Below are 18,691 nucleotides of genomic sequence, written 5' to 3'. Positions count from 1 at the left end.
ATTATTCATAATATCAAAAAATGTATCTAGAAAGTGTTTACAAAACTAACTGATCGGTGCAGACATTTCAGTTTTTGAATAAGGTAAGAGCTACTCAGCAATAAAGCTGCCATCTTGTAATAAAACCCCTTCAAAAAAGGATACCCACTATACAGGATCTGAAGTATTATTTCCAAGGAACAGTAAACACTGTGTTACATTGAGCTATTGTAATATAGAATGTTTCATAAGACTCATTTAGTGATAAAATAGAGCATGTGATTTTATCACCAGTGACCCTGCAACTCGTACAAATCAGAGCATACATATATACTGTATATATCACTATAATGGTGCTTTAGGTCTGAAAACTAAGTTCTCTAAAGCTGCGTTCGGCAAGCGCTCCAAGCGAACTGGGACTCGCTTGGAGCGTTCTGTGAACACTTGACAGTGAGGCGCTGGGGTTTCCCTCAGAGCACTGATGACGTAAGTCCCAGTGTTTCCAGCGTGCTGGTAAAGCTGGGACTTTTCAGAGCAAGCTCAGGTGCGTGTAAACATGGCAGCCTCCACGAGCAACACTTATACATACAGTATATTTATATACACACGTGTTGCTCGTGGAGGCTGCCATTTTTACAATAATGTAAAAGTTAATCATGGCTGCATTATTTATTATCATGATTTGTGAAAGTACTATTAAATTTACAATACAGGTAGCCCTCAGTTTATGCTGGAGTTAGGTTCCAGAAGGAATGGTTGTAAATCGAAACCGTTGTAAATTGAAACCCAGTTTATAATGTAAGTCAATGGGAAGTGAGGGAGTTAGGTTCCAGGCCCCTCTCAAAATGGTCATAAGTAACACCTAAAACATTATTTTTAAAGCTTTGAAATGAAGACTTTAAATGCTAAACAGTATTATAAATCTAATAAAATAATTACACAACACAGAATATATAATTAAACTAAGTTAAATGAACAAAAACATTTGCTAAACAGCATTATAAACCTAATAAAATCATCACACAACACAGACTTTACTTGCATTTTTCTGCAAACAGTTCTTTCTGGACCGATTTATAGACAGGAAGATCTTGTTCCTTTGAAATCTGCTCAATAGCTCAGGTCTGGTTAAACTGATTAATTTCATCTTGCTTGGCTTTGCTGCAACACAAGCGGACAGCTCCACCTACTGGCTATTTTAATAAATGCACTGCTTCTCAATGCTTTTCAATAGCAGTCACATGACTAGAAAAAAAGGTTGTTATTCTGAAACGGTGTAAATTGAACCACCTGTACTTATTTATATATATATAAGTGTTGTAAATTTAATAATACTTTCACAAGGGAGATAATAATAAACATTTGCATGCGCAAAGGGATCTACTGCATGATAATGGATTACACATATATAATTCATATGTGAGACGTTTCTATTTGCATGCAATATTTCTAATACTGTGGGACGTTGCGATGGGAGCGTTTTGTCAAAGCTCCCTAACTGGAGACGTATCCACAGCGCCACGTCATCACCACTGCCTATGTGCCGGTGCTGGGAGTAAGCGCTGCCCGAACGCGGCCTAAGACAGTGCAAAAGGCAGGTTTTTCAAGCCTAACCCTTACACATATCTGTCCATAACTGGTTTAAATCCTGAATGGTTGCTCCAAGGCAAGTGGTGGGTGGAGATTGACTACCAGAAATCATATGTAACAAACAATGTGACAACGCATTCTAAAGACACCAAGTATGATTATTTATTTCGGGACTGCAGACAAATCTTGTAAATACAAGGGGCCAAGGGCACTAATCTGTGTGAGAAAATGGTTCTGAATTGGGAACCTGTCCACCCTTTTTCACGGAATAAACTATTACAAAAGTGTTTGCTTGTGCAGTGCCACTTCTTGCTCTCACACAACAAACCGTGCAAGAGCAAGGCCTGTTAATCAATCTGAACAAATGTGTTTGAGGTCATTTATCTGCTTCTTCTTACATTGAGGTAAGCAGGTTTGCATGAGTGAGCCTGCCAGCAAGGGCATTGAAGCAGTATAAGCTAAAGCAAAGGAGTAGATCTCTCATTCAACTACCAAAATTCTTTCTGATGGGAAAGATGTTGTATTGCTGTGGCATTTACAACATTCTATAATATAATAGGGCCAAGTATGTTTGTCCGAAGCTGTCATGCGCAGTAGAGACAGCTCAAGGACAAACACACCTGGCCTTAGAGTCTACACACCTGTTCTGCTGCCCGCCGCAAGAACAGTGGCAGGAGTGGGTGGGGCTGGGTGGGAGTGGGCAGGGAGCGGGCATGGTGGGGACATAATCGGGCGGGAGTGGACGTGGTCAAGAGAGATCAAAAGAGAGGGGGGTGAGAGTGTGCAATATAGAGGGGTAGAGCGCAAAAGAGAGGGGGGAGAGAGAGCAAAAGAGAGGGGACAGAGGGGGAGAGAGAGCAAAAGAGAGGGGACAGAGAGAGCAAAGAGAGCAAAAGAGAGGGGGGAGAGAAAGCAAAAGAGAGGGGGGAGAGAGAGCAAAAGAGATGGGGGAGAGAAAGCAAAAGAGAGGGGGAGAGAGAGAGAGCAGAAGAGAGGGGGAGAGAGCAAAAGAGAGGGGGAGAGAGCAAAAGAGAGGGAGAGAGAGCAAAAGAGAGAGGGGAGGACAAAAGAGAGAGGGGGGAGGACAAAAGAGAGAGGGGGGAGGACAAAAGAGAGGGGGGGGAGGACAAAAGAGGGGGGTAGGACAAAAGAAAGGGGGGGGGGAGGACAAAAGAGAGGGGGGGAAGGACAAAAGAGAGGGGGGGGGGGGGACAAAAGAGAGGGGGGGGGGGGACAAAAGAGAGGGGGGGAAGGACAAAAGAGAGGGGGAAGAAAGTAAAAGAGAGGGGAAGTGAGCTCAAAATAGAGAGGAGAGAGAGCAAAATAGAGAGGAGAGAGAGCAAAAGAGAGGGGAGAGAGAGCAAAAGAGAGAGGGGAGAGAGAGCAAAAGAGAGGGGGGAGAGAGAGCAAAAGAGAGGGGGGAGAGAGAGCAAAAGAGGGGTGAAAGAGAGCAAAAGAGAGGGGGGGAGAGAGAGCAAAAGAGGGGAGAAAGAGAGCAAGAGCGGGGGAGACAGAGAGCAAAAGAGAGGGGGAGAGAGAGAGCAAAAGAGAGGGGGAGAGAGAGCAAAAGAGAGGGGGGAGAGAGAGCAAAAGAGAGGGGGGAGAGAGAGCAAAAGAGAGGGGGGAGAGAGAGCAAAAGAGAGGGGGGAGAGAGAGCAAAAGAGAGGGGGGAGAGAGAGTAAAAGAGAGGGGGGAGAGAGAGTAAAAGAGAGGGGGGAGAGAGAGCAAGAGAGAACAAAAGAGAGGGGGGAAAGAGAGAGGGGAGACAGAGGGGAAAGAGAGGGGGGAGAGAGAGGGGGAAGAGAGAGCAAAAGAGAGGGGGAAGAGAGAGCAAAAGAAAGGGGGAAGAGCTAGCAAAAGAGAGGGGGAAGAGCTAGCAAAAGAGAGGGGGAAGAGAGCAAAAGAAAGGGGGGGAGAGAGAGCAAAAGAAGGGGGGAGAGAGAGAGCAAAAGAGAGGGGGAGAGAAAGAGCAAAAGAGAGGGGGGAGAGAAAGAGCAAAAGTGAGGGGGGAGAGAAAGAGCAAAAGAGAGGGGGAGAGAGAGAGAGCAAAAGAGAGGGGGGGAACAAAATTTATGCTTACCTGATAAATGTATTTCCAGGCATGGAGAGTCCACAACGTCATTACAATTACTAGTGGGAATTCAACTCCTGGCCAGCAGGAAGAGGCAAAGAGCACCCCAGCAAAGCTGTTAAGTGTAACTTCCCTTAACCATAATCCCCAGGCATTCAGCCAAAGGAAAATGGAAAAAAGAAGAAACACAAATGGTTAGAGGTGCCTGAGGTTTACTAAAAAAATTTGCAGAATATAATTTAAAAAAAGAGGGCGGGGTCGTGGACTCCATGCCCGGAAAAAAAAAGAAATTTAACAGGTAAGCATAAATTTTGTTGTCTTTCCTATGGCATGGAGAGTCCACAACGTCATTCCAATTAATAGTGGGAACCAATACCCAAGCTAAAGGACACGGAATGAAAAGGGAGGGCGAACAAGGCAGCATGACCTAAACAGAAGGCACCACTGTTTGAAGAACCTTTCTCCCAAAAGAGGCCTCAGCCGAGGCAAAAGTATCAAATTTATAGAATTTGGAAAAAGTATGCAAAGAGGATCATGTTGCTGCCTTGCAAATCTGTTCCACAGAAGCTTCATTTTTGAAAGCCCAAGATGAGGAAACAGCCCTAGTGGAATGAGCCATAATTTTCTCAGGAGGCTGCTTTCCAGTTGTCTCATAAGCTAAAGGAATAATACTTTTATTTTTTTAAAACACTTTATTCATAAAAAGACATACAATGAGCATTTGAAATTCAAGTATGTGTTACAGTTTCTTCACATGACATTCAAATCAACATCAGAAAATTGACATTTAACTTGGAGCTGCAGATCATTTGTTGTACATTACTCCAGCATTTCTTCAATTTTTAATATAACATAATGAAACCAAATATCACTGACGTCTACACAATCCTAAATCATGCACCCATTACATTGTTCAACTGCCATTCAGGACAACTTCAGAGGTTGTGACAATAGTTTTACGGATGGTTACATTGAGAGATAAAGCTCTTGTAAATCTATGATAGTAACATAGAATATGACTGGGTCAAACTAAACTAAACAAAACATCCTACTTATGTCAATCTTGAACTTAACTGGGTCTTCTCTATTTCTTCCCTGTTATGGTTATTAGAGTTATGTGGGGTCTGATGGAGAGGGAGGGGGTGGGAGAAAGGTGGTAGAGGGGAGCAGAGGGAGGGGGCCTGACATGGGAGAGGCAAGAAAGTGGGGGGAGTAGAAAAAGGACAGAGATATCTAGCTGGATACACAATTGTTGCAGTTCCGTGCAGCTTAACAGCCTATGTGTATTTTGTTCTTTGATTTCTCTAGTCTTCTAGCTATTGGTCCAGGGTAGCCGGGGGGTGCCATCAGTTTCCTCCAAGGGTGTTCATGTGTGGTTGAGTGTTTACTAGTGTCGCTGTTACCTGTAATTGAATGTCCACTCTCCTCTCAGTTGGGCAATGAGAATGTGTCCCATGTTTCTGATTATGTAAATTATTTGTGCTTGTTGAGTTTGAGTCAAGGTGTGTATGTATGTTTCCCATTTTCTCATGATATGTACTGTCCTTCCCTGGAGGTCTCCTAGCGTGTCTGCCTGTTCATACAACATCTGTTGATGTATTTCTCCCTTGAGCTGGGTTAGAGTAGGGGTGCTGCCTTTCAGCCAATATTTGAATACTGTTTCCCTCGTTTGCAAGATGACATTGTATGTAAAAAGTATATCTGTTTTGGGTATACCCTGAAGATCAAGGAATACTACTATTAGGGGCGTAAGAGTCAGCGTGGTTTCACAGCATTCAGCCAGTAGACAAGCATTCCCCAGAATATCTACAATTTAGGACAGCTTTTAGTATGGAGCATTTTTGGGCATTTGCCTTCTGACTCTGGTTCCCAGATTTTGTATATTTTGGGGGTAATGTATGCACCTCCTAACAACTTGGTGTGTGATTCCCTGGTGTCTGCCGATAGGGAGGCTCGCTGCACTTTCTGTATGCTTTGCTGGACCAGTTTGGTTGTTATGTCTGCGTCTAATATTTCTGTCCATTTCTCACTAACTTATTTCAGTGCATTTTTATTGTCCAATGTCTCCAGTGTCTTGTAAATTGGTGTGATTGCGATCACTCTGTCAGTATACAGGTTGCATAGTGAGTACAGTGAATTGTTGTCTGAGAGTCCCCCTTCCTTCTTAAGTGATCTTATATAGTGTTTTACTTGTAGGTATGTGAAATGGTGTGCGCGCGGTACATGTTATTATGTTCTCAGATGCGAGGTGTGTACTGTTTTCCCATATCCCTCCAGAAGTTTTTAAATTGTGTCAATGCCTAGTTCTTTCCATTCCCTAAGTTTTCGGGCAGATTTTCCGCCATGCATATAGCGGCTGTTGTATTAGTGTGTAAGCATTTTGTCAGCTCTTGTGGCCTTTATGTGTGGTAGTGCTGCCAATGACCAGGGCGCTATTGCTTGCCTTTCTAACGCTGGTATGGTGAAGCACTCTTTGCCTGTTAGCCAGACTAGTACATATTTTACCTGAGTGGCCCAGCTGTAGAGCTCAATGTTTGGGACTGCCATACCTCCCACCATGATTGAACATTTCTTTCTATTCTTTTTGAGTCTATGTTTTTTATTTGTCCATATGAAAGAGAAGATTGGCGAGTTCCAGAACCTTAGGTCTGACTTGTGTATAACTTGGGGAATCATTTGGAGAAAATAGAGAAGTTTTGGAAATAGAATCAATTTAACCAATCCTATTCTACCCGAAATGTTAAGGGAAAGTTTCGCCCAGTGTGTGGTTAGGTCTTTTGCTTTCTTTTTTAGGGGAGTGTAGTTGGTTTCATACCATTTGTTAGGATCAACCGAGAGTTTATTCCCAGATATTTAAATGTTTCTGACATTACTTTAAAGACATATGGTAGGTTTAGTGTGTTGGGAAGGGGAGTCAACCATACCATTTCTGCTTTGTCTGTGTTAATTTTGTAACCTGATACCTTGCCAAAATCTGTTATTATATCCATTACTTAATGTATGTTTTCTTTTGGGTTTTTAATGTATAGGATCAAATCATCCGCGAAAAGGGTGTTTTGTCTCTTCTCCTATGGTGAGACCTTCCGTCTCTTTTCTGATTTTGATTGCCAGGGGTTCTAGTGCCAGATCAAACAAGAGGGAGGGCAGTGGGCATCCCTGCCTTGTGCCCCTTTCCAGAGCAAAGGGTTGTGAGGGGACTCTGTTCACTAGTATTGCTGCTTGTGGTGAAGTGTAGATATATTTTAGTGCATGAATGTAATCACCTATTATCCCGAATTGTGTGAGAGTAGAGAAAAGGTGGTCTAAAGGGACTTTATCGAAAGCCTTTTCCGCATCCACCAATAGGACACAGGCCTCATCAGTGTTCAAATTTTCTTTGGTTTCCAGTAGTGGATCAGGAGGAATTGTAATGTGCGCATGTTGGTGACAGCCGATCTACCCTTCACAAAGCCAGTCTCATCTTAATGGATCAAGGAGGGGAGAACCGCAGCCAGTCTGTTGGCCAAGACCTTTGTGAAGAGTTTGTAATCTGAGTTCATTAAGGAAATGGGGCGATACGCCGCTGGGTTAAGAGGGGCTAGGTCTGTTTCGGGAATTAGGCAAATATTGGCCTCAGTGAATCTTTGTGATAGTGTTATCTTGCCTGACAGAATGCCATTGAATACTGTGGATAGTGTATCTGCTATTTCGTTCTTAAGGATTTTGTAGAACTCGGCAGGCAGGCCGTCCGGTCCTCATGTTTTTTCCAATGGTAGGTCTCCTAAAATTTTTATTATTTCTGGGGTCCCTATCGGTGCATTTAGTGTGTGTTGTTGTTCTTCTGTCAGTGTTGGTAGTTCTAGGGATTGCCAGAAAGCTTGTCTGTCCAAGTCTATTACTTCCTGTCCTTTGTACAGTCTTGTGTAGCAGTTTTTAAAGACCTCCTGAATGCTGGTGCTTCCTGTGTGTATTGTGTCCCTGTCTTTGATAGCTACTATAGGGCTGTGACCTTTGGTTAATTTAGTCATTCTAGCTAGTAGACGGACAGTTTTATTTCCATGGCGGAAGTATTTAGCGTTGTTTGTATTCAATTTTTACCTCTTTGTATTTATTTCTTGTCATGTTTGTTGGGTAGCGCAGGTATCTATTTCTTGCATTTAAAAACTGTTTTTTATAATAATTCCTCTCTAATTCTTTTCTTTTTCCTGGCGCCCAGTATATACAGTTGTATGCAAAAGTTTAGGCACTCCTGACAATTTCCATGATTTTCATTTATAAATAATTAGGTGTTTGGATCAGCAATTTCATTTTGATCTATCAAATAACTGAAGGACACAGTAATATTTCAGTAGTGAAATTAAATTTATTGGATTAACAGAAAATGTGCAATATGCATCAAAACAAAATTAGACAGGTGCATAAATTTGGGCATCCCAACAGAAATACTGCATCAATATTTAGCAGAGCCTCCTTTAGCAGCAATAACAGTCTCTAGACGCTTCCTATATAGCCTGAAATGAGTGTCTGGATTCTGGATGAAGGTATTTTGGACCATTCCTTCTTGCAAAACATCTCCAGTTCAGTTAGGTTTGATGGTTGCCGAGCATGGACAACCCGCTTCAAATCACCCCACTGATTTTCAATGATATTCAGGTCTGGGGACTGGGATGGCCATTCCAGAACATTGTACTTGTTCTTCTGCATAAATGCCAGAGCAGATTTTGAGCAGTGTTTTGTGTCGTTGTCTTGTTGAAATATACAGCCCTGGCCTAATTTCAACTTTGTGACTGATTCCTCAACATTATTCTCAAGTATCTGCTGATATTGAGTGGAATCCATGCGACCCTCAACTTTAAAAAGATTCCCAGTACCGGCACTGTTCACACAGCCCCACAGCATGATGGAACATCCACCGAATTTTACTGTGGGTAGCAAGTGTTTGTCTTGGAACGCTGTATTCTTTTGCCGCCATGCATAACGCCCCTTGTTATGACCAAATAACTCAATCTTTGTTTCATCAGTCCACAGCACCTTCTTCTAAAATGAAGCTGGCTTGTCCAAATGTGCGTTTGCATACCTCAAGCAACTGTTTGTGGTGTGTGTGCAGAAAAGGCTTCTTCCGCATCACTCTCCCATACAGCTTCTCCATGTGCAAAATGCACTGAATTGTTGAACGATGCATATTTTACTTGGCCTGCCACTTCTGGCATTAACAAGAACTGTGCCTGTGGTCTTCCATTTCCTTACTATGTTCCTCACAGTGGACACTGACAGCTTAAATCTCTGTGATAGCTTTTTGCAGCCTTCCCCTAAACCATAATGTTGAACAACCTTTGTTTTCAGGTCATTTGAAAGTTGTTTTGAGGCCCCCATGTTGCCACTCTTCAGAGGAGAGTCAAAGAGAACAACAACTTGCAATTGTCCACCTTAAATATCTTTTCTCATGATTGGATGCACCTGTCTATGAAGTTCAAGGCTTAATGGGCTCACCAAACCAATTGTGTGTTTCAATTAATCAGTGCAAGGTAGTTACAGGTATTCAAATCAACAAAATGACAAGGGTGCCCAATTTTATGCACCTGTCTAATTTTGTTTCGGTGCATATTGCATGTTTTCTGTTAATCCAATAAACCTTATTTCACTACTGAAATATTACTGTGTCCTTCAGGTATTTAATAGATCAAAATGAAATTGCTGATCCAAACACCCATTTATTTATAAATCAAAATCATGGAAATTGTCAGGGGTGCCTTAACTTTTGCATACGACTGACCCCCCCCCCCCCCTTAGTACTGCTTTGTCTGCTTCCCAGTAAAGCATAGGTTTTTCAGTGTGCTGATAGTTGGGTTTTGTAGGCAAGCCATTCCCCAATTAGGTGTTTTTTTAGATTTTTATTGTGATAAAGGTATTTAGGGAAGGACCAGGTACCAGGAGGATTTCTAGTCTGTCCTAACTTCAGTTTGATAGTGATTGGGGCATAGTCAGAGATAATTGGTGCATCTATGGTAGTGCCCATGATTTTAGTATGCAGTAAAGTAGAATGATTTTAGTATGCAGTAAAGCAGACGTCAGGAAAAGGTCTATTCGTGAGTGTGTGTCTTTGGCTGGGGTGATACAGGTATAATCTCTAGCTTCCAGGTTTCTTTGTCTTCAGATATCTAAAAGCGAGAGGGATTTGCTAAATTTAGACAGTATGAGGGAGTCTCTTTTCACATTTCTATGCTTATTTGTGCAAGTCTGAGTCATGTTCGGGTTGTTGTACCTGTCCGCTGGGGTCTGTGACACTATATTAAAATCCCCTACTAAGATCAACGGGGCATCTGCTATTCGCAGGAGGTGAACTCTTAGTGCTCCCCAAAACTCTGGTTTTGTGGGTGGGATGTCTGCTGAGTTAGGTTTGCGGTCTCCAATGGGTATTCAATGGGTATTCAATGGGAGGTGTGTGTTGTTTGGAAAGTTTTGCGAGGGCAAGTGTACATACTTACTGTTTGGCACCCCAGGGAGTCCTTTGAGGTAATTGTCATGTACTGCAGACTTTGTTGTTGGTTCACCCCTATATTAAGAGACCAAAAGGTAAAACACGAGAAAACAATTCAACATTAGTGTTAGTTATCAATTAGTAGTGCAATTCGGATTAATGCAATTCAACTTTCTTAACATAAAAAATAACCCCCCCCTCACCCCATCTTCAAAAGGATATTGTGCATCCATTGCTACATTATGCAATAGGAGATATGAAAAGTCTTCAGTCCATTTAGCATGGTAGGTCGCTAGTCCTATCTTTTAGTAAACAAGTTGTGTAGCAAGGCTGGCTTCATTTATGTCTCCAGTTCTTCTTCAATGCGATTCTCCTCTCTCTGGTTGTTGTTTCAGTGAGCTTCTGCCCAAAGGAAGAGCTGAAGCTGCTTGGTTGAGTTGAAGAACCGAGGCCCTTGTGATGTCTGCAGCTTTAAGCTTGCTGGAACAGGAGTGCCACCGTTTCACCTTTTTCCAGGAGTTCCATACAGTGAGGCGAGAACTCTCTTCGTCGTTTTGCGACCTCTGCCTGGTGCTTGAGTTTTCTTTCTTGTTTTCTCTGTTTGCTGGACATGGTATCTGTTTGCTTATTGTAGTGTGTGTAGTATTTTCGCATGCAGGGCTGTTGCTTCTCAGCACAATTACTGTGAAAGTTGCAGGCTTGATCAGGCTTACAGGGCTAGCTGGAGGGATATAGTAGTATTGTGGACTGAAGGAGAGATTATGGTGGGTTTCTGAGGGGGAATTATGCCATGGTTTACTCTCTCATGCTTTGGGTTATGGCTACTTCAGTCAAATAGAAGTCTCCTTTCTAAAGCAGTTTTAAGTGTTCCTGTTTTATTACTGAGAGATGGCTTGTACCTAGCTCGAAGTTGTGTTTATCCTTTGGGCTATGTTATTTGTTAGTCTCCTTGTCCTAATGAGCAGAAAAGTAGTCTGTGTCCCCCCTCACCCATCTCCTCCCTGGGTAACTGCGTCACTTGGTTCAGTTTGTGAATGTGGCCTGGTGGCTAAGATTTGGGCTTGTAAGCTGTTCTTAATGCCACTCCGTTCCCAATGGTACCTCTGTTGATAAGATTTGAGAGCGCTAATTAGAGTTGTGCAGCAGCTCTCTCTTTATGCAGGACTCAGTGTGACGTGTCGTTATGATGCGCCACATAGTTTCTCCGATGTCGGATTTGAGCTGTGTCTTTGCTCCTGTGGCGTACAGGCTTTCTTGTGTCTCTTTGGCGTGATGGCTCTGACCAGCATGTCTATGGGTCTGATAGACATCCGAGTTCGCGGGCCGTGTCACACCTCTTTTTCGTGTCGGCTTCTCACCAGGAAGAAGCCGGTGTATTAGCCCCCAACTTTGTATTCCTGGTGGGTGTTGAGAAGTCCCCACCAAGGATGCGCGTGTTTGGGCTGTTAAAACTGGGTTTTTCCCTGTATTTCTCCTGCAAGGTGCGGAGCTCCTGTTGCTTGCTGCCGTTCTTGTAGCCCGCCTACCGGAAGTCCCGCCCTGTATTCCCGAATAATACTTCTTAACCAGAGGGAAAGGGTAGTAGAAGTGGCCTTCTCTCCCTTACGCTTTCCAGCAAAAACCACAAACAGGGTAGAAGATTGCTGGAAAATCTTTAGATGCTTGAAGGAAAAATAATGGCGCACGCACAACATCCTGGTTATGCAAAAGACGTTCCTTATGGGAAGAAGGATTATGACAAAAAAGAAGGAACAACAATTTCCTGAATAATGGAATAATGTTTTGATCCGACACAACCTTTGGAAGAAACCCCAACTTAGTATGAAGGCCTTATCTGCATGAAAAATAAGTTACAGAGTTTTATAACAACAACATGCATCGGCTCAAACGGAGCCTGCTGCAAAACTTTAAGATCAAGGTTAAGGCTCCAAGAGGAGCAACAGGTTTAAACACAGGCCTGATCCTGACCAGGGCCTGAACAAAAGCATGAACATCTGGCAAATCTGCCAGACATCTGAGCAAAGGAAAAGACAGTGCATAAATCTGACCCTTCAGTGAACTGACAGACAAACCTTTCTCCCGGCCGAAAATACGGGACGTTCCTTATGAATCCTCACCCCGGTTCCAGGAAAAACCCTAGTTTCTGGGTTGAAGCCTGAAGCATGGTATCAATGAGCGTCTCAGAAAGACAAAATTAGGCGTCCAATTTCCAAGCAGTTAACTTCAGAGGATCCAGATGTGGATGGAGGAAAGGACCCTGAATAGAAGAGAGATGACATCCTCACCAGATCCATGAACCAGATCTTGTAAGACCATGCAGGAGCTATTAGAGTTACGGATGCTCTCCCCTGTTGGATACAAGCAATGACTAATGTAAGGAGAGCAAATCTAGGAAAACAGGTATGCCAGAGAGAAGATCCTAAGAACCTCTAGAGCTTCTATCAGAGAAACCTGAGGATCTCTTGAGCTTGAACCGTACTTTGGAAGTTTGGCATTTAGACGAGACGCCATCAGATCCAACTCCGGAACCCCCACCTGAGGGTTATCCTTGAGAACACTTCAGGATGGAGAGCCCACTCCCCGGGATGAAAAGTCTCTCTGTTCCGAAAATCCACCTCCCAATTGTCTACCCCTGGAATGTGGATAGTAGATATGAGACAATCATGAGCTTCTGCCTACTGCAGAATGCGAGTCACCTCCTTCATAGCCAAGGAATTCTGAGTTCCTCCACTGAGGAACACTGTCCGTCTGATAAGCTAGACTAAAGGTAATCGAGTCCAAGCTGTCAATGGCAATGAATATTGCTCTCAACTCCAAGATGTTTATGGGAAGAGAAAACTCCTCTCGAGACCACAGGCCTGAGCTTTAAGAGAGCCCCAAACTGCTCCCCAGCCCGACAGGCTGACATCCAAGGTCACATCTCCCAAGTTGGTCTTAGGAAGTAAGTTCCCTGAGACAGATGATCCTGAGAAAACCACCAAGATAGAGAGTCTCTTGATATTAAGTGCAGGACCATACTCAAAGAGATCAGAGTTATCTCTATTCCATTGTCTGAGTATGCATGTAGAAGTCTCAAATGGAAACTAGCAGACCGGATAATGTCCATGGAAGCCACCATGAGACCAAATACTCCATACGAATTGCCACTGATGGACGGATAGAGGACAGAAGAAAAAGATAAACAACAAGCAGTTAGGATTTTCTGACCTTCGTCAAGAAAAACTTCATGGAGATAGAGTCTATGATCGACCTTAAAAAACACAACCTGGAAATTGACACCAAGGCACCCTGTTTCAGATTCACCTTCCACCGGAGAGAGCAGAAAGTTAACAGAAAATCCACATGGGATCATGCTAAATGAAAGGATGGCACCTGAACAGAGATATTGTGCAGGTACGGAGCCATCGCAATTTCCAGATATCTAGCCATATACTTCAGACCGAAAGGCAGAGCAGCAAATTGGAAGAATTAGATAAAAGGCTTCTAAACCTGGCATCCGCAGGTGGATTCAAACTGCTGGCCTTCCGGTTGGTAGGCTGTTTGCTGATCCACTGAACTACAAGTGATTCTGATTTGAAAAAAAGATAAGCAGCTTGCACACACACATTCAAGGTGTGAGTTGCTGCAGCTGAATTTAAACTGCAAACCTTCCGCTAGCTAGACAGTTAAACTAACCATCAGGCTACTAGAGTTGGTAATAAGTAACCGTCCTAGGTACACCACCATTTAGTATGGAAAAAATCCTGAATTCCTATCTAAAAAAGATAAGAGCACAAGAAACTATTTAGGACCTAGGGTCACTGAAAGAATGAAAGAAAAAACATATAACCTAAAATCATACGAGATGTCATGGTCAAAAGATAAAAATCTTAACAAAAAATAGAAAAATATCCTCAGAGAGTCCTAAGGAGATCCCAAGATTTATATACATACACATCTATATGTATGCAATAACCCAGGACAAAACATGATGTCACAGACATTACAGAATCACTTCAATATGAAGAGATTATAAAAATGTGTCCTAAAGTCACAAACATAGAATATCACACCTCAATAAGAGAGAATAATACTATTGTGTCCATATAAAAGTATATGAAAACATGATATATAAAATAGAGTTCCATGAATTACTGACCCATAACTGCTGAGATATATTTGAGAGTCAGAGCAGTACAAGTCATATGACAATTTATGTTAGAGAGGCATGCTCATACCAGTATGAGCACTATCTTATCCTCTACAGAGTATTCCTCATAAGAACTCCAGTGTTGGCCTTGATGGCTGTAAACTTCTATTGCTGAGAATTAGACGTCACCAGGTGGCAGAACACATCTATTGGCATAGTATACGATATACATGAGAAACTAAAATAAATTTGATCATGCATTACATACCACCAAATGGCGATAAAGATCAAGGAAACAGTAAAAAGAATTTGATACCATCCCCAAGAGTAACCTCTAAAGCAGAGGGTTGTATCCTACCTGCAGGCCACAGAAAATGAAAACTAGATAACTTATTCTTTCCTTTTAAAAGAATATCTGCAGTAGCCAGACTGCCATGAACTGCCACAAAAAGGCAGAAACTTATAAGGAATCACAGTAAAAGATATACAAAAATTTTCTGTAAGACTCAGAAAAATTAACCAGTAAGTTAAAAAAATACCTAAAGTACATCAACATACATTCGATGCCTCCTAGGCTAAAAAATTACATTAAAAAGGCGATCCTCAGACCCATAGCCAGTAGAGGGGAAGATAGTCTCGCACCATATATCCCTTGGTGCATATAACTGAAGAATGCCAAACTTACATATCGCGGCTGGAGATACAGACCTCATAAATACCCAGTAGAGGGGAGCATATAAAATGGCAGCACCAATTTCCCATGAAAGCTCTGAGGATAAACTGAAGCACGCCAAACTTACATATCACGGTAGGGCTGCACGATTAATGGCTGCGGTTTTAAAGCGTGATTAATCGATGCGGTTTTAAAACCGTGAGAGTATGCAATTTTTTTGGAAAAAAAACTTCAGATCTTCATGAAAACGGAGGTGAAGAGGGAGGATGAGAGGCGGACCAGTGTGTGGCCGTGGGCAGACCCGAGAATGCCTGCGAAACGGCCATTTTGGAAGAGACTGCAGAGTGTGTGGGAGTCATCTAGAAGTGCTGTGCCGGTGGTCAAGCGGTGGTGTGCCGGTGGGACACCTCAAAGTTGTGAGCAATAAAGTGAGTGTTGTACAAAAACATAATTTATGCTTACCTGATAAATTTATTTCTCTTGTAGTGTATCCAGTCCACGGATCATCCATTACTTGTGGGATATTCTCCTTCCCAACAGGAAGTTGCAAGAGGATCACCCACAGCAGAGCTGCTATATAGCTCCTCCCCTCACTGCCATATCCAGTCATTCGACCGAAACAAGACGAGAAAGGAGAAACCATAGGGTGCAGTGGTGACTGTAGTTTAATTAAAATTTAGACCTGCCTTAAAAGGACAGGGCGGGCCGTGGACTGGATACACTACAAGAGAAATAAATTTATCAGGTAAGCATAAATTATGTTTTCTCTTGTTAAGTGTATCCAGTCCACGGATCATCCATTACTTGTGGGATACCAATACCAAAGCTAAAGTACACGGATGATGGGAGGGACAAGGCAGGAACTTAAACGGAAGGAACCACTGCCTGTAGAACCTTTCTCCCAAAAACAGCCTCCGAAGAAGCAAAAGTGTCAAATTTGTAAAATTTTGAAAAGGTGTGAAGCGAAGACCAAGTCGCAGCCTTGCAAACCTGTTCAACAGAGGCCTCATTTTTAAAGGCCCAGGTGGTAGCCACAGCTCTTGTAGAATGAGCTGTAATCCTTTCAGGGGGCTGCTGTCCAGCAGTCTCATAGGCTAAGCGTATTATGCTCCGAAGCCAAAAGGAGAGAGATGTTGCCAAAGCTTTTTGACCTCTCCTCTGTCTAGAGTAAACGACAAACAGGGCAGATGTTTGACGAAAATCTTTAGTAGCCTGTAAGTAAAACTTCAAGGGACGGACTACGTCCAGATTATGCAAAAGACGTTCCTTCTTTGAAGAAGGATTAGGACACAATGATGGAACAACAATCTCTTGATTGATATTCCGGTTAGAAACCACCTTAGGTAAAAACCCAGGTTTGGTACGCAGAACTACCTTGTCTGAATGAAAAATCAGATAAGGAGAATCACAATGTAAGGCAGATAACTCAGAGACTCTTCGAGCCGAGGAAATAGCCATCAAAAACAGAACTTTCCAAGATAAAAGTTTAATATCAATGGAATGAAGGGGTTCAAACGGAACTCCCTGAAGAACTTTAAGAACCAAGTTTAAGCTCCACGGGGGAGCAACAGTTTTAAACACAGGCTTAATCCTAACCAAAGTCTGACAAAATGCCTGGACGTCTGGAACTTCTGCCAGACGCTTGTGCAAAAGAATAGACAGAGCAGAGATCTGTCCTTTTAAAGAACTAGCTGATAAGCCTTTGTCCAAACCCTCTTGGAGAAAGGACAATATCCTAGGAATCCTAACCTTACTCCATGAGTAACTCTTGGATTCACACCAATAAAGATATTTACGCCATATCTTATGGTAGATTTTCCTGGTGACAGGCTTCCAAGCCTGTATTAAGGTATCAATGACTGACTCGGAGAAGCCACGCCTTGATAAAATCAAGCGTTCAATCTCCATGCAGTCAGTCTCAGAGAAAGTAGATTTGGATGATTGAAAGGACCTTGTATTAGAAGGTCCTAACTCAGAGGCAGAGTCCATGGTGGAAGAGATGACATGTCCACTAGGTCTGCATACCAGGTCCTTGTATTAGAAGGTCCTTAACTCCAGAATATTTATTGGGAGGAGTTTCTCCTCCTGAGTCCACGATCCCTGAGCCTTCAGGGAGTTCCAGACAAAGGTCATACCCTTGGACAGATGGACCCGAGAAAGCCACCAGAGAAGAGAATCTCTGGTCTCTTGATCCAGATATCCAGATTTAGTAGAGGGGACAAATCTGAGTAATCCCCATTCCACTGACTTAGCATGCATAATTGCAGCGGTCTGATATGCAGGCGCGCAAATGGCACTATGTCCATTGCCGCTACCATTAAGCCGATTACTTCCATGCACTGAGCCACTGACGGGCGTGGAATGGAATGAAGGACACGGCAAGCATTTAGAAGTTTTGATAACCTGGACTCCGTCAGGTAAATTTTAATCTCTACAGAATCTATAAGAGTCCCTAGGAAGGAGACTCTTGTGAATGGTGATAGAGAACTCTTTTCCCCGTTCACTTTCCACCCTTGCAACCTCAGAAATGCCAGAACTATCTCTGTATGAGACTTGGCAATTTGAAAGCTTGACGCCTGTATCAGGATGTCGTCTAGATACGGAGCCACCGCTATGCCTCGCGGTCTTAGAACCGCCAGAAGTGAGCCCAGAACCTTTGTAAAAATTCTCGGGGCAGTGGCCAACCCGAAGGGAAGAGCTACAAATTGTTAATGCCTGTCTAGAAAGGCAAACCTTAGGAACCGATGATGATCTTTGTGAATCGGTATGTGAAGGTAGGCATCCTTTAAGTCCACTGTGGTCATGTACTGACCCTCTTCGATCATGGGTAAGATGGTCCGAATAGTTTCCATTTTGAATGATGGAACTCTGAGGAATTTGTTTAAGATCTTTAGATCCAAGATTGGTCTGAAGGTTCCCTCTTTCTTGGGAACCACAAACAGATTTGAATAAAATCCCTGTCCTTGTTCCGTCCGCGGAACTGGATGGATCACTCCCATTACTAGGAGGTCTTGCACACAGCTTAGGAATGCCTCTTTCTTTATCTGGTTTGCTGATAACCTTAAAAGATGAAATCTCCCTTGTGGAGGAGAAGCTTTGAAGTCCAGAAGATATCCCTGAGATATGATCTCCAACGCCCAGGGATCCTGAACATCTCTTGCCCACGCCTGGGCGAAGAGAGAAAGTCTGCCCCCCACTAGATCCGTTTCCGGATAGGGGGCCGTTCCTTCATGCTGTCTTGGGGACAGCAGCAGGCTTTCTGGCCTGCTTGCCCTTGTTCCAGGACTGGTTAGGTTTCCAGGCCTGTCTGGAATGAGCAACAGTTCCCTCTTGTTTTGAAGCGGAGGAAGTTGATGCTGCTCCTGCCTTGAAATTTCAAAAGGCACGAAAATTAGACTGTTTGGCCTTTGATTTGGCCCTGTACCGAGGAAGGGTATGACCCTTGCCTCCAGTAATGTCAGCAATAATTTCCTTCAATCCAGGCCCGAATAAGGTCTGCCCCTTGAAAGGAATGTTGAGTAATTTAGACTTTGAAGTTACGTCAGCTGACCAGGATTTAAGCCATAGCGCCCTACGCGCCTGGATGGCGAATCCGGAATTCGTAGCCGTTAGTTTAGTCAAATGAACAATGGCATCAGAAACCAATGAGTTAGCTAGCTTAAGCGTTCTAAGCTTGTCAATAATTTCATTCAATGGAGCTGTCTGGATGGCCTCTTCCAGGGCCTCAAACCAGAATGCCGCCGCAGCAGTGACAGGCGCAATGCATGCAAGGGGCTGTAAAATAAAACCTGG

At 43.1% G+C, this 18,691-nt stretch overlaps 1 protein-coding gene across 1 annotated transcript in view; it reads right to left on the bottom strand.

Annotated features, from left to right (window-relative positions):
- The window catches only part of IPO11 (importin 11), a 950,863-nt gene that overhangs the window by 269,045 nt on the left and 663,127 nt on the right, over positions 1-18,691 (bottom strand). The gene's annotated exons all lie outside the window — the stretch shown is intronic.

The sequence above is a fragment of the Bombina bombina genome, chromosome 2, assembly GCF_027579735.1.
Source record: "Bombina bombina isolate aBomBom1 chromosome 2, aBomBom1.pri, whole genome shotgun sequence".
Taxonomy (NCBI): domain Eukaryota; kingdom Metazoa; phylum Chordata; class Amphibia; order Anura; family Bombinatoridae; genus Bombina; species Bombina bombina.
The sequence above is the reverse complement of the archived record's forward strand: the minus strand, read 5'-3'. Positions and strand labels throughout refer to the sequence as shown.